Source organism: Populus trichocarpa, chromosome 14, assembly GCF_000002775.5.
Source record: "Populus trichocarpa isolate Nisqually-1 chromosome 14, P.trichocarpa_v4.1, whole genome shotgun sequence".
In the NCBI taxonomy this organism is placed as follows: Eukaryota; Viridiplantae; Streptophyta; class Magnoliopsida; order Malpighiales; family Salicaceae; genus Populus; species Populus trichocarpa.
Window position 1 is genome coordinate 14,843,911 of NC_037298.2, and position 14,418 is coordinate 14,858,328.

A 14,418-nucleotide genomic window follows, 5' to 3' on the forward strand; every position below is an offset into this window, starting at 1 on the left:
GATGGATTGAAAAGTAGTCGGTGTTATTTGGTGGTTTTCTGAAAAAATTCAATTAATTTATAATTTTCATTTAAATATTACAGATGGAATCACCGACGGATTGAAAAATCATCAGTAATTGTTGGCGGTTTCTGAAAACTTTTTACAAAATTAAAATTTTAAATTAAATATTACCGACGGAATAATTAAAAAATATTAATATTCAATTATCCGTCGGTAAATCCGTCTCTAACGTGCCCCAATAAAAAGCCTGAATCCCCTTATTTCACAAGAGACAAACTCATTTCTTATTATTCTTTTTCTTCTACTTCTTCTTCTTCTTCACTATATGTCAAAACAATCAATATCTATTTCTTTCTCTTCTTTTCTCTCCTCATCTCCTTCTTTTTTCCTCCATGCTCGAGTATGTCTTCTTCTTCTTTCTTCTTTTATCCTCTTAGTTTTTTTTTTAATTAATATGCTTTACGAATTATTTTTTCTCTCCTTAGCTTCACTTGTAACTACATTAAGGTAAGATTTTTCTTTTTTCTTCTTTTTTCATGATTTTTTTCACTATATTTGTTTTTTATTTTATTTTTAATTGTTTTTGTTCTTAATAATTGTATAAATGTTGTTGTGATCTTTTTTTTTTCATAAGAGATCAATTTTGAGTTGATTTATTTAAAGGATTTTTAAATTTTTAGCAATTGCAACTTCATTTTTTTCACATAAATTTTTTTAGTTGAATTTATTTTTTTGTTTTATTTATTTGTTGCAAATTTGTTTGAGTTGATTTTCTTATTCTTTTTTCCAAGCATTTTGAGTATATATTATAGAGTGTTGATTTATGTTAATTTAATTATTTTATAATTTTATTACTAACGGATTATCGACGGACAAAAAATTACCGATTAAAGATTCACTGACGGAGCATTTCTATCGGTGATTTCGTTGGTAAATTAATTATCGACGGAATATGTGTCTTACGCCGATGGAAAAATTCCGTCGATAAAATTGTTAAATGTTGTAGTGTTTCAAAGCTTCTCTGTACAAATAAACATGCACAATTTTCCTTTATCTGAACCTACTAATACGTGGGCACAACGTTGAAATAAACCGCGAGCTCTAGATTTGGAAACGTGTGCTAACTAAGTACGCTACAACACAAAATTATTATCATATGAATCAAATAAATATATTGAACAATGAAGTACCAAAAGAAATCCAAATTGGAGGTCATTTTCATCCATCCATGACAACCACCAACTCAGCATGGGACATGCTAATAAATTGGCACAACCACATACTAGAAAACGGGTGGGAGAGAACTTTCCTTGTCTTTTATTGATGCCAATGCTTGAACCACGGTACAAGAGCATAAGAGATAGATTAAAGAGACATTAATTACATTGAGTTCACTGAAAAGACAAGACATTATAAAAATTAATAATAATAAAATTGACGTTTAACTATCATAATTATTAAATTCAATCTAAGGTATGTTACTATGCAACCTTAGTTGAAACTATAAAAGCAGAGAATTAAAAAAAAAATTATTCTAGATAAAAATAATAGATTTAAATTGACCCAATGAGTCATAAATTGACCCAATGAGTTATAAATTGACTTAACCAACTAATAATTCAAACTCTAAGTCAGGTTAGGTTAGGTTGGATCTCGAATCAATTTTAACAACTATGTTAACTATATAATCTTCATTATTGTTTTCTTATAATTTTGAAAATGTATTGTTATTTAATGAAGTGTGTGTTTGAGAGTGCGGTATGATGAGTTTTTTTTTTTATGAAACTCGCATAAAGAAATAAGAAAAAGTATGGAAAACTTGCTTTTAATAATGATGTTTTGTGCATTAAAAGGGTTCTATATTATAAAAATAGAAAACTATGAAAACTCACACAAATATAGGAAAGTGCAAAGTTAACCTAAGTTTGGTGAAATTTGGGTTTCAGTTGTTTGATGAGATGTCTTTCTTGCAAATGAATGACTAATTTATTAAGAGATCTAGACAAGAGACAATTTCCCTTGTTGATGTTTAGTGTATACAAATCAAAGCTCAAACCAATTTTCAGAAGTTTACATAGCAATTTGATCTATGGATTTCACACCAATAACCCTTTGTAAGTCTCGGAAAAGAGGAAACCTTCTCGTCTTCTCCGTTTCACTTGTAGGATTGAAGGGTGGAGAATGCTTTTCAGTTTTCAATACTTCTTTTCAACATGAACTTGGCCCCTAACGATCTACATACAGGATTTCAACGTCATCTACGTTGTGCCCACCACGTATTAATTAGTAAGTTCAGATAAAGGAAAATTGTGCATGTTTATTCACTACCAGAAATTCGCTAAATACCAACGGCTTTACCGACGGCATATTTCCGTCGGTAATTTGAGCTCGAAATTACCGACGGACACTTTTCCGTCCGTAAGTCAGTCGGTAACTACCGACGGACCATTTTCCGTCCGTAATTCAGTCGGTAACTACCGACGGAACATTTTCGTTGGTACTTACCGACTCAATTACGGACGGAAAATGGTCCGAATTAAAAAAAAAGGCGGGTCGCTGACGTGGAGGTTTTGGCGGGTTATTTTTTGCCAACGGATTCAAAACAACAGCCCGTACAGTGCCCGTACAGTGACGCGTCCGGTTCGCCATTTAAATTGCCGACGGACTCACCGAGGGATTTGAAATGGCAGATCCGTATGGTGACTTGTTTACGTTTCCGTCAGAATCACCGACGGTTTCACCGACGGAAACTCCGTCGGTGAAACCGTCGGAAAAAGTTAATATATGTCAGCTCTACCGACCCTCTCCCCCCCTATTTCTCCTTCTTCTTCCTCATCCCAACTCTCCCCATCTGCAAACAACCAGCCCCCCCTCCCCCCCCCAAAAAAAAAATCTTCCTCATATCAGCACAACAAGTTATATTTCTTGAAGTTTTGTGGTCACAGCATCCGTGTTCTGATTTACCGACGGATTTTATCAATTTTTGTAAGTAATTTCTATCTTTTTAAATTTTAACATTTAATTAAATGTCAATTTTATTGTTTTTTTAGTATATGTATTTTGTTAGTAGATGTACATGTTTTATTGTTATTTCTCAAACAAACTTGTAGTATATGAATGTATAATTTTATACCTGTTATGGTTTGTTTTAGATTTTATAAGATTGTATTTGTTTGTAAATTGTTAAAACTTTATGGAACTACCGAATTACATGTGCTATTTTGAAATAATTAATAGCTTGCTTAATGGGCCCGTTTAAAGTTTTATCAATGGTATTGCTGAGTGGTAATTTCTGTAAATTTATATATTTTAATTCGTATGGACGTTGATAAATGATAATGAATATTTAATATTTATGAGAAGTTGTGATTGGTTTGTTGGATAATCTCGAGGTAAAGTAATATTTTTGCAAGTTTATTTACCTAACTTAGTTAATTAATACATTATGTCATCATAATTTTATAGAGGTTCGATATAAGTCATGGATGATCGTTCATGGATGTATCGAGATTCACCCCAAGGATTGCGGAGGATGGATTATTGTAACGGGGTTCAGGGTTTTATTAATTTCGCAACATCTATTCCCAGAAATTTTACTGGAGGCGGTATTAGGTGTCCATGCAGGAAGTGTGAAAATAAAAAGTATATGCATCAAGATGTTGTAATGATGCATCTTCTACACAAAGGGTTTATGGAGAATTACCAGTGTTGGTATGCACATGGAGAAGTATTTGTTAGCGAGAGTGAGAGGAGTATGGAAGAAACGGTGGTTGGGTCTACTTCTAGTGCTAGCAACGTGCATGAAGCGGCAAATGACAACACTAATCCTTACAGAAATATGGTTATGGATGCAATGAGAATGAATCAAGGTAATGGCAGTCAATGTCCAATCGTAGAAGAAGAACCTAATGCAGATGCAGCTAGGTTTTTTGATTTGTTGAAAGATTCTGACGAACCATTATGGGATGGCTACACGAACCACAGTAAATTATCGGCCGTAACACAGGTGTTCACCATCAAGTTAGATCACGGGTTGAGTGAGGTCGGGTATGACAAGATTATTGAATGGGTAAGAAGCATTTTCCCTTAAGGGAACAGGCTGAAAGAGAACTTCTATGCTGCGAAGTCCATAATGAAACCCCTCGGTTTAGGATACCAAAAAATTGACATGTGCCCTAACTTCTGCATGTTATACTACCTTGAAAATGCTAAGATGACTGAGTGCATGACATCTACTGTCATACCCGGTCCAAGAAGCCCGTGGCGGAATATAGATGTTTGTCTTTGACCGTTGATTGATGAGTTGGCGCAGTTGTGGTCCTCCGGAGCTCTAACTTATGATATATCGAGGAAACAAAATTTCCTTATGAGGGCGGCATTGATGTGGACTGTCAATGATTTTCCAACTTATGGAATGCTTTCTGGTTGGAGCACGCATGGGAAACTCGCATGTTCATACTGCATGGAAAACAACAAGGCATTCACGCTAGCAAACGGAGGTAAAGCTTCTTTTTTTTACTGTCACCGTCGCTTCTTGCCACTTCATCACAGGTACAGAAAGAACAGAAAAGATTTCTTTGTTGGCAGAGTTGAAAAAGATGTTGCATCCCCGCGTCTTTCTGGTGAAGAATTGCATGATGTTGTCTCAGAGTACGGTGACATTGTGTTTGGCCTTCAATCAGGTAAGCAAAAGTTTCCTTGTTTTGGTTTGACCCATAATTGGGTAAAGTGAAGTATCTTTTTTGAGCTTCCTTATTGGAAGACCAATCTGCTCCGCCATAACCTTGACGTCATGCACATCGAAAAGAACATGTTTGAGAACATTTTCAACACCATCATGGATGTGAAGGGGAAGACAAAGGACAACATCAAGGCTAGATTGGATATAGCTTTATACTGTAACCGTAAAAATATGGAGTTGGTTTATGATGAGTCACGGGTCGCAAAACCAAGAGCAAGCTTCGTGTTAGAGAAAAACACACAACTGCTAGTCTACAAATGGCTTAAGAGTCTGCGTTTTCCGGATGGACATGCATCGAACATATCAAGGCTGGTTAATATAGAGGACTGCAGATTGTATGGAATGAAGAGTCATGACAGCCACGTGTTTATGCAAACACTCATCCCATTAGCTTTTCGTGATTTGTTGCCAAAGGGAATATGGGATGCACTCACGGAGATCAGTCATTTCTTCAGAGATATATGTTCCAGCAAGTTGAATGTTGATCACATTGAGAGGCTTCAAACGAATATCGTCGAGACACTATGCAAACTTGAGATGATATTCCCTCCATTATTTTTTGACTCAATGGAGCATCTCCCTATACATCTACCGTTCGAGGCAAAAGCTGGAGGACCAGTCCAATATAGATGGATGTACCCATTCGAACGGTTAGATATTACAGTTGCAATGTAATTCATATATAAAAGTATTTTATATGTTTTTCTTAATTGAAAATACTTGATTAATATTTCAATGCAGGTACTTGTTTAATCTCAAGAAAAAGGTTAAGAACAAGGCACATGTTGAGGCTTCGATATGTGAGGCCTATATTGTTGAGGAGATCTCAACATTTATCTCGTACTATTTCGAACCTCATCTGAGAACGAGAATCAATCGTGTTCCACAGCATGATGATGGCGGTGAAGTGCCTTCTAGTGGGAACTTGTCAATATTCTCCAATACTAGACGACCCACACCTAAAAATGCCGTAAGAGGAAGATATTTGTCGGAAATAGAGTTCAAATAAGCACACAACTATGTTCTATTTAACTGTGATGAGCTGAGACCTTTTATTCAGTAAGTTTATACTAATTAAACTTTGTTAGTAATATACTGTTAATTATATATTGTAATATCATACACTCATTATCACTTGCAGGCAACATCGTCAATATTTGCTATCCAATAACTCACAGCTGACCGAATCCCAAATCTTTCAATTACAAGATGAGCAGTTTGCCACGTGGTTCAGAACACATGTAAGCACTATCACAAACTCATTCTAACTTGCAAAATTACTGTACGTATGCATGTCATTACGAGATTCTCGTTCATTTACTGTTTATTGATGTACATTACATACAAGGTTTATCAAATGGGAAGGAGTGCACCTAAGTCATTGTCTTCACTAAGCCTAGGGCCTGAAAGAAAATGTAAGTGCTACAACGGGTATTTTGTAAATGGATATGTTTTCCATACTGAAGAATACGGGCAAGGAAGAAAGACATACAACAGCGGTGTTTGTGTTAAGGGATCCACTAGTAGTGAGTTAGAAGTTGACTACTATGGTAGATTAGAAGAGGTCGTCGAACTGCAATATCATAACGAGCAAAATATAGTGTTTTTATTCAAATGCTATTGGTATGACACGACTGACAAAGGAATCAGAGTTGATCCGCACTATGGTCTGGTCGAAATCAACTCAAAAGCTATACTCCGCAACATAAACGATGTTTTTGTTTTCGCAAAGCAATGTCAACAAGTTTATTACACATACACCCCTTCATTTAGAAAGGATCGATCAAGAGTGGATTGGTTGTCCGTTTTAAAAACGAAACCCCGGGGTCGTGTCGAGGTTGTTCAGGATGAGAACGAAGACACAAGTATGCAAGATGAAGTCTTTCAAGTTAGTGAGGTGGTTGCACCATATCGAGTTGCTCCTTTGATTGAATTGGAAGAAAATTCAAATTTTCATGTTTTCGATGATAGTCTTGTTGATGTTGATGCAGCGGAGTTGAATTTTGTTTTGAGCTCTAGCGGACAAGCAAATGTCGATGAAGAAGATGATATTCATATTGAAGATTGCGACGAAGGTGATGACAATTCAATTGATGATGAAGAAGAAGAAAATTCTGACTAACTACCAAAATGAAGCCCTATGTAAAACCCTTTTTCTCATGTAATTTAGATTATGGATGATATATTTTGAAACACAAAATATTTATTACTTGAAATAATTAGTTGAAATGCCACAATTACGAAATAATTACTTGAAATAATTATTGATCATGGATGATATATTTTGTGACATGAAATAATTACTGGTAATGCCACCACATCACCAACGGCCACACCGACGGACCTAAGTCCGTCGGTGTTTCACAGAGAGTTCGAAAACAATTACTGGTAATGCCACCACATCACCGACGGCCACACCGACGGACCTAAGTCCGTCGGTGTTTCACAGAGAGTTCGAAAACAATTACTGGAAATGCCACCACATCACCGACAGCCACTTCGACGGACCTAAGTCCGTCGGTAATATCTCAATTTTACCGACACAAATACCGACGGACCGCGCGAATATCAAAGGGTTGTGCATTAAATGCATCTCTGACCGCGTCATCTTACCGACGGATTTACCGACGGACTGCGAAAAATATGGAGCGCCATTAAAAATTTGGTGCGAAATTCAAAAGTTACCGATGGATTTTTAACACATCACCGACGGAATAAATTAAAATAATAATTAATTTTATATCCGTCGGTAAAACTGGCTTTTAACCTACCCCGACCGCCTCTTCAGTTCATTTTCTCTTCTCCTCAGGTTTTCACCATTCTTTTCCTCTCCGTTCTTCACTCCATTCTTCAGGCGATCTCAAGCTTTTTTTATCGTGAATCTCCATCAGTTTAAAAGGTTAGTGTTTCCTCTATTTCATTTTACTTTAATGGTTTTTTTTTTGCTATTTTTTTGGTTATTTTTTTTGTTTTGGTGTATTTTTTGTAATGTAGATAAAGTCTATAGTTTTTTTTGCATAATTCATTGCTAAAGTCTATAGTTTTTTTTTTGAATTTATTGAATATTTTTTATTGTTGTATTGGCATAATTATTATTAGTTAATTTGTTGAATATTTATTGTTAATGTTGAATTTACCATAGAATTAGTAATTGAATATGTTGGAATAATTATTAATTTTACTTTATTATTGCATGATTTGTGTTTAATTTTTTCCATTTATTTTGATTGTTATTCTAGAGTTTTTTTTTTTAATTTATTGTTTTGTTGTATTGGAATAATTATTGAATAATTTGTTGAATTGTAATTCTTAAGTTGAATTTACCTTAGAATTAGTAATTGAATATGTTGGAATAATTATTAGTTTTACTCTATTATTGCATGCTTTGTGTTTAATTTTTTCCATTTATTTTGATTGTTATTCTAGAGTTTTTTTTTTAATTTATTGTTTTGTTGTATTGGCATAATTATTGAATAATTTGCTGAATTGTAATTCTTAATGTTGAATTTACCTTAGAATTAGTAATTGAATATGTTGGAATAATTAGTATAGATTGGGTAAATTGGTTGTGGCTATTGTTAATATGTGCAGGTTTGTGGATTTGGGTAGTATCCGGTATAGGGGAGGTGCTGTCGAATTTTTTTTTTACATTTGAATTTAATTATATAATTATTTGTATCAAATTGTGTAGATGCGTAGAACGAAAACCAGAGCTAGTCGCTCAAGTGCGGTCGCTGCTAGTTCGTCTAGCAGCGAGGATGATATTTCCTTAGGTGCCGCTCAAGAAGAGGCACCGACACCACTGCGACGTCAACCGATGCTACCTCTTCCAGCGGTACTTCACAGCGCAGAGGCGGCGTGCCTTCGCAGCGGAATCAATTTAGCCGCAAGTACGAGGCACAGTGGAAGGACGACCTTTCGATGTAAGTTTGTTAAGGTTTTAGTTTTTTTTTTAAATTACAACATAATTTATGAAGTAATCACTATTGAATTTATTTCATTTATTTTCAGGTTCACAAACATTGAAACCGCTCGAGTAATATCATCGGCGTTTAAATCGTCGATGGAGATTCCATTGTTTCAATGGAGTCAGATATCCAAGCATCCTGAATGGATGCCTCAAATCAATGCATGGTTTGGCAGATTTCAGGTTGGTGTTAATTTATAATTTTCAGCTTATTTCAAATAAATTATTAATATAATTGTAAATAAATTATTGTTTTTATTTAAACTTGTTTATTTATACACAGCACAAATTCTGCTGGGACAGTGAGCATAACACTGTTGTGAGGAGGGTGTGGGAAAATCACGCGGCAACTAGGTAAGATCGAAAATAATACAGGATTTTTTTTAGACAAAAATTTATGTTTCGAAATGTAATTTTTGGTTGCGTGAAGTAGGTTGCGTGATTTTTGGTATGAAGCACAGAAAAAGGCAAAAAAAACCGCGAGGGATAGGGGTTTCCAAGGCTGGAACGATGTTGCGGTTTGGAGGGATTTCAAACCGATATACATCCCGGAAGATATATGGCCGCATGATGCAACCATATTATTCGATAGTTTCACCCACATTTAACTAGTGTTTTGCCTATGTTTTATATATAAAATACCTAATATTCTTTGTTTTATGTTTTGAAGGCACTTTTGGATGAAAGATGCAAAAAGGAGTAAATTGGAGATAATTGGCAGATTTGACCTTCAGTCGATGTTTTGTGCAGAGCGTGAGCTCTAGAGGTTGAAATGAAGTGATTCTAGTGGAATTAAAAAGCTAACATCCATACCTTTCTGGACATCTAAGGCAAGAAAATAAAATAAGGAAGAGCATAGAAATCGCAGCCTTCAAAGTCAAATCTCGCAATCTGCCAGTGTTGACCTTCGGCCATTCCAACTTGAATATCTGGAGCTAAAAAATTCCAATTGATGCAAACTCAATTTTGTTGGATTCATGTCTCAAAGGTCTATAAACGCTAAAAATTTCAGCCAAAACCGATGTCATATGAGGGAGATATGATTTTTCAACGATAACAACTAAATTCTGCCAGCAAACAGGTTTCGTGAAGAAACGAGTCCAAATTACGTTCCGAAGCATCTAAACCGATATCCAAGTTTGTATTTCAGCAATTTAGCTCCTCTAAGTCAAAGCTTGAAGATTTCATGCAAGGCTATTTCTCCTTTTTTAGGAAAATAGTTATTGAAGTACTTAAATGTAAACAATCTACTTAATGGAGGACTATTTTGTAAAATAGAGACCTAGGGTTTCCTAGGATATAAAAAGAATGAGAGAAGAGAAGGGGGGCAGCCAGCCAAGAAGAGAAAAACGCCCCCTTCCTCTAAGAAACCCTAAATTATGCATTCTTCCTTCTTTTTGATTAGTTGTTCAACAAACATGCAAGGCTAAACACTTTTTCTTGGTTGCAAGGACACGGAAACCTTCGGATTTCAAGAACTGTGAGATTTATTTTACCTTTTCTTTTCAGTTTATATGATGAATATGTTTGTTCTCCTATGCTTATTTTTCCTATGATTGTTTATTTTAATTGCTAGAGCGGACTCTAAGTTATTATTGTAGACAATTTATTGCTAAGTTTGATATCAAAACCGGAGTTATGGTATATGAACTTGTGAAGCAACTGAGTTTAATAATTGTGGCGGATCTACGTTATTAATCTTAGGGAGAACATTCAATCAAATCAAACATAGACTGCGGACAGTTATGTTTTCTTGATTAATCAACTTATCTAGTTCTTAAGGCTGTCATTGAATTAAATTACTAGTGCGGACACTGTGGTTGTTTGATGGTTAGGGCTAGTTATACGGCGGATCCGTTAACTAACCAATGTTAAGAAGAGATAAATATTCAGAATATAAATTGATGTTTCGTTTCCATGATCAGTTCTGATTTCTGTAGGTGGATGTGTGCTTGTGACCAAGGTTTGTTCTCTTAATAATTTTCTGATTTTATTAAATTTAGTTTGATAGTTTTCTGTTTTCTTTTGCTTTAGCCTAGATAACGTCCAAACCCCCCCCCCCAAATTGCATATCTTCTAGCATAAAAATCTGACTTGAATCTTCCTCGTGGGATCGACCCCTTGCTTGCTCTATACTATCTTGTGTGTTGTGTTTGAAGCTAGGGTAATTAATTTGTGCGACCGCGACATCGTAACAAATTTTGGCGCCGTTGCCGGGGAGGTAATTTTAGTTGATTCTTGTGCTTGTACTGTTATTTTTATTTGCTGTGATTCAAAAAAAAAAATAGAGAAACAGAATTTTTACTTGCGGCGGTACTGTTCACTTGCGGCAGCGGTACTGTTCAAAACAGATTTGTTGGTGGAATTAGGTATCGGGCCTTTTTTTTTCCTGAAGGGAAACGACGTTCTAAACAGGACTAGTGGTAAACCACTAGCCCCACCCTATCGAGGACAAATTCCGCTGTTTTATAGGGTTTTTAGGCAGTTTTTGTTTTCTACCGTAGGATTTTCGTACACTTTGCATTGTTTTCGATCTCTTGTGTGGTTGGTTTCTTTTGAGTTTTCTTGATGATTTATGCTAGTAACCCGTTCTACTAATCAAAGTCAAGTGCAGTTGGACCTTGAAATAGAAAAAACTTTACGCAGGTTACGAAAGGAAGCTCGCGTCAACATCATGGCTGCTGAACGACAACAAACACTCAAGGAGCTTGCTGCTCCTAACATGGAAAATCAGCCATTGTGCATAAACATCAACAATAATGTAAACTTTGAGCTCAAATCTGGTTTTATTCATTTGTTACCAACATTCAATGGTCTTGCAGGAGAAGATCCTCATACTCATCTCAAGGAGTTCCATATGGTTTGTGTTGGCATGAAACCGAATGGAGTTGATGAAGAACAAGTTAAGTTGAAAGCTTTCCCTTTCTCTTTGAAAGGGGCAGCAAAGACATGGTTTTTCTCTATTCTCCCAGGTTCCATTGGAACTTGGAATGCCATGAAGAAGATTTTCCTTGAAAAGTATTTCCCAGCATCTCGAGTTGCCAACATAAGGAAAGAAATATGTGGGATTCGAGAATCTCATGGAGAGACACTTTCCGAGTATTGGGAAAGATTTGAGCAACTGTGCATTCAATGCCCTCATCATCAAATACCCGATCAGCTGCTCATTCAATATTTCTATGAAGGATTGATGCCTACTGACCATAGTATCATTGATGCTGCAAGTGGAGGGGCATTGGTAGATAAGACACCCGAGGCTGCACGCCAATTAATCTCAAACATGGCAGCCAACTCGAAACAATTTGGCACGCGTGGAGACTTCGTAAACAAACGAGTAAATGAGGTAAGTATTTCTAACCTTGAAAATAAAGTTAATGATCTTACTTCTCTTGTGCGTTCTTTGGCTTGTGGAAATGTACAGCAGGTGAAAGTTTGTAGCATATGTTCCTTACAAGGACATACCTCAGATATGTGCCCAACAATGCAAGAAGATTACATTGAACAGGTTCATGCAGTTGATGAAGGATTCAACGGACAGTCCCAACATAAATATGATCCCTTTTCCAACACGTACAATCCCGGATGGAGAGATCATCCAAACTTATGTTATGGGAACCCACCTCAACAAGGCAATCAAGGCCGACAGTTCCATCCCCATGGATTTCAGCCCCAACAGAATTATTAAGCAAGACAACCCCCTCCATTCACAAACTCCAATGTTATGGGGTCGTCATCCAGTGATGATCTTCGTGAGATGATGAAAACTTTGGCTTCTAACACTATGACCTTGCAACAAAATGTCATGTCTTTTCAACAGGAAACAAGGTTAAGTATTCACAACTTGGAGAAGCAAATGGGGCAAGTAGCTTCAAGTGTGGGGAAATTGGAAGCATAAATGAATGGAAAATTGCCCTCCCAAGCATTGAATCCAATAGAGAATGTTAGTGCGATCATGCTGCGAAGTGGGAAAGAACTTGAAGAGAAAAGGTCGAAACAAATTGAGATGGAGGAAGAAGAAGAGATAGAAACCGAATTGAGTACAAAGAAAGAACATCCTCCTCCTCCACAAACTGAAACATCGACCGACACTCCAAAGGTAACTCCTCACTCAATGAATTCCAGTTTTAAAACAATTCCACCTTTTCCTATGAGTTCTTCTAGGTCAAAGAAAGAGGACAAAGAAAAAGAGATTTTAGAGGTTTTCAAGAAAGTAGAACTCAACATTCCTTTGCTTGATGCTATCAAGCAAATTCCCAAGTATGCCAAATTCTTGAAGGAGTTGTGTACTACCAAGAGAGCTTTCAAACTAAAAGGTCATGAAATAGTAAGTATGGGTGAAGTTGTATCTGCTATTGTTCAAAAGAATATGCCTTTGAAGCAAAAAGACCCAGGTGCGTTTACTATCCCATGTGTTATTGGTAATGCTAGTTTCAAAAGGGCCTTGTGCGATTTAGGTGCATCCATTAGTGTTATGCCTAAACATGTTTATGATTCTCTTAGTCTTAAGCCTTTGAATAAAACTAGCATTGTAATACAACTTGCGGATCGTAGTTTTGTTTACCCACTTGGTGTGATAGAAGATGTCCTAGTCAAGATTGATAGTTTGGTCATTCCATGCGACTTTTATATTCTTGATATGGAACATGATTCTTGTGATTCATCAAACAACACTCCTATATTGTTTGGGAGACCATTCTTGAAAACTGCCAATACAAAAATTGATTGTGGTAAGGATACTTTGTCTATGGAGGTAGGAGATGAAAAAATTGAATTTAATTTTCATGATGCAATGACATATCCTTGTAGCAATGTTTATTCTATCACATGTTATGACCAAGTTGATAAGTGTGTGCAGCAAGTTTTTGATTTTGATTGTGAGGATGGATTAAGCATAGCTTTGAGCTATGGCTATGATTTTACCGAGATAGAAGAGATGGAGAGTCACATATGTGTTCCCCAAAACATACATGAATCAGCATTGGCTTTGCAAACTGTTCCCAATGATGCAGGAGTCATTCACCCCATAATGGATAGTGAATGGGTTGCGCCTATCCTTTTGGTGCCCAAAAAGATTGGAATTACGTTGAAAAAAATACAAAATGATGCTTATGAGAATGCAAGGATTTACAAAGAAAAGACTAAGAGTCTCCATGACCGAATGATTACAAGAAAAGAGTTTAATGTTGGAGACAAAGTCCTTCTTTATCATTCGCGTTTGAAACTTTTTCCTGGAAAGTTACGCTCTTGTTGGATTGGACCATTTGTTGTTTCTAATGTTTTTTCTTATGGTGCAGTTGAAATTACAAGTTTAGAAACCAACAAAGTACTCAAGGTCAATGGGCATCGCTTGAAACCTTTCTATGAAGGTTGGACGACAAAACTCACCGCTTCTGCGGAGTTAGCTGAACCAATCTATGAAGAATGAGCATGCAACATGTCGAGCCAATGACATAAAACAAAAGCGCTTACTGGGAGGCAACCCAACACAAAAAAAAAAAAAAACAGATTTGCTTTCTTTTTCCCTTATCTTTTATTTTTCGCATTTTACTTTATTTTTGTCATTCTCCAATATTCCTTTTCTTTTATTTCAACATTGAGGACAATGTTGTGTTTTAAGTGTGGGGGTATTGGGAGAATGTTGGTTTTCTAATTTTGGTTTTCTTTGTTATTTTTCAAAATTTAAAAAAAATTATGTTTGATCTTTTGA

The 14,418-nt window shown here is 36.0% G+C and overlaps 1 protein-coding gene across 2 annotated transcripts in view; it reads left to right on the forward strand.

Annotated features, from left to right (window-relative positions):
* LOC127904312 (uncharacterized) overlaps positions 1-13,607 on the forward strand; it is a 40,371-nt gene extending 26,764 nt beyond the window's left edge. Inside the window, exon 2 of one of the 2 annotated variants that reach the window (XM_052447253.1) lies at positions 13,462-13,607. The gene's annotated coding sequence lies outside the window, so the exon portion shown is untranslated. Of the gene's footprint in view, positions 1-12,872; positions 13,187-13,461 lie in introns of those variants that run through there. The other variant, XM_052447254.1, reaches the window with a different exon arrangement.
* The last annotated feature ends 811 nt before the right edge of the window (positions 13,608-14,418 follow it).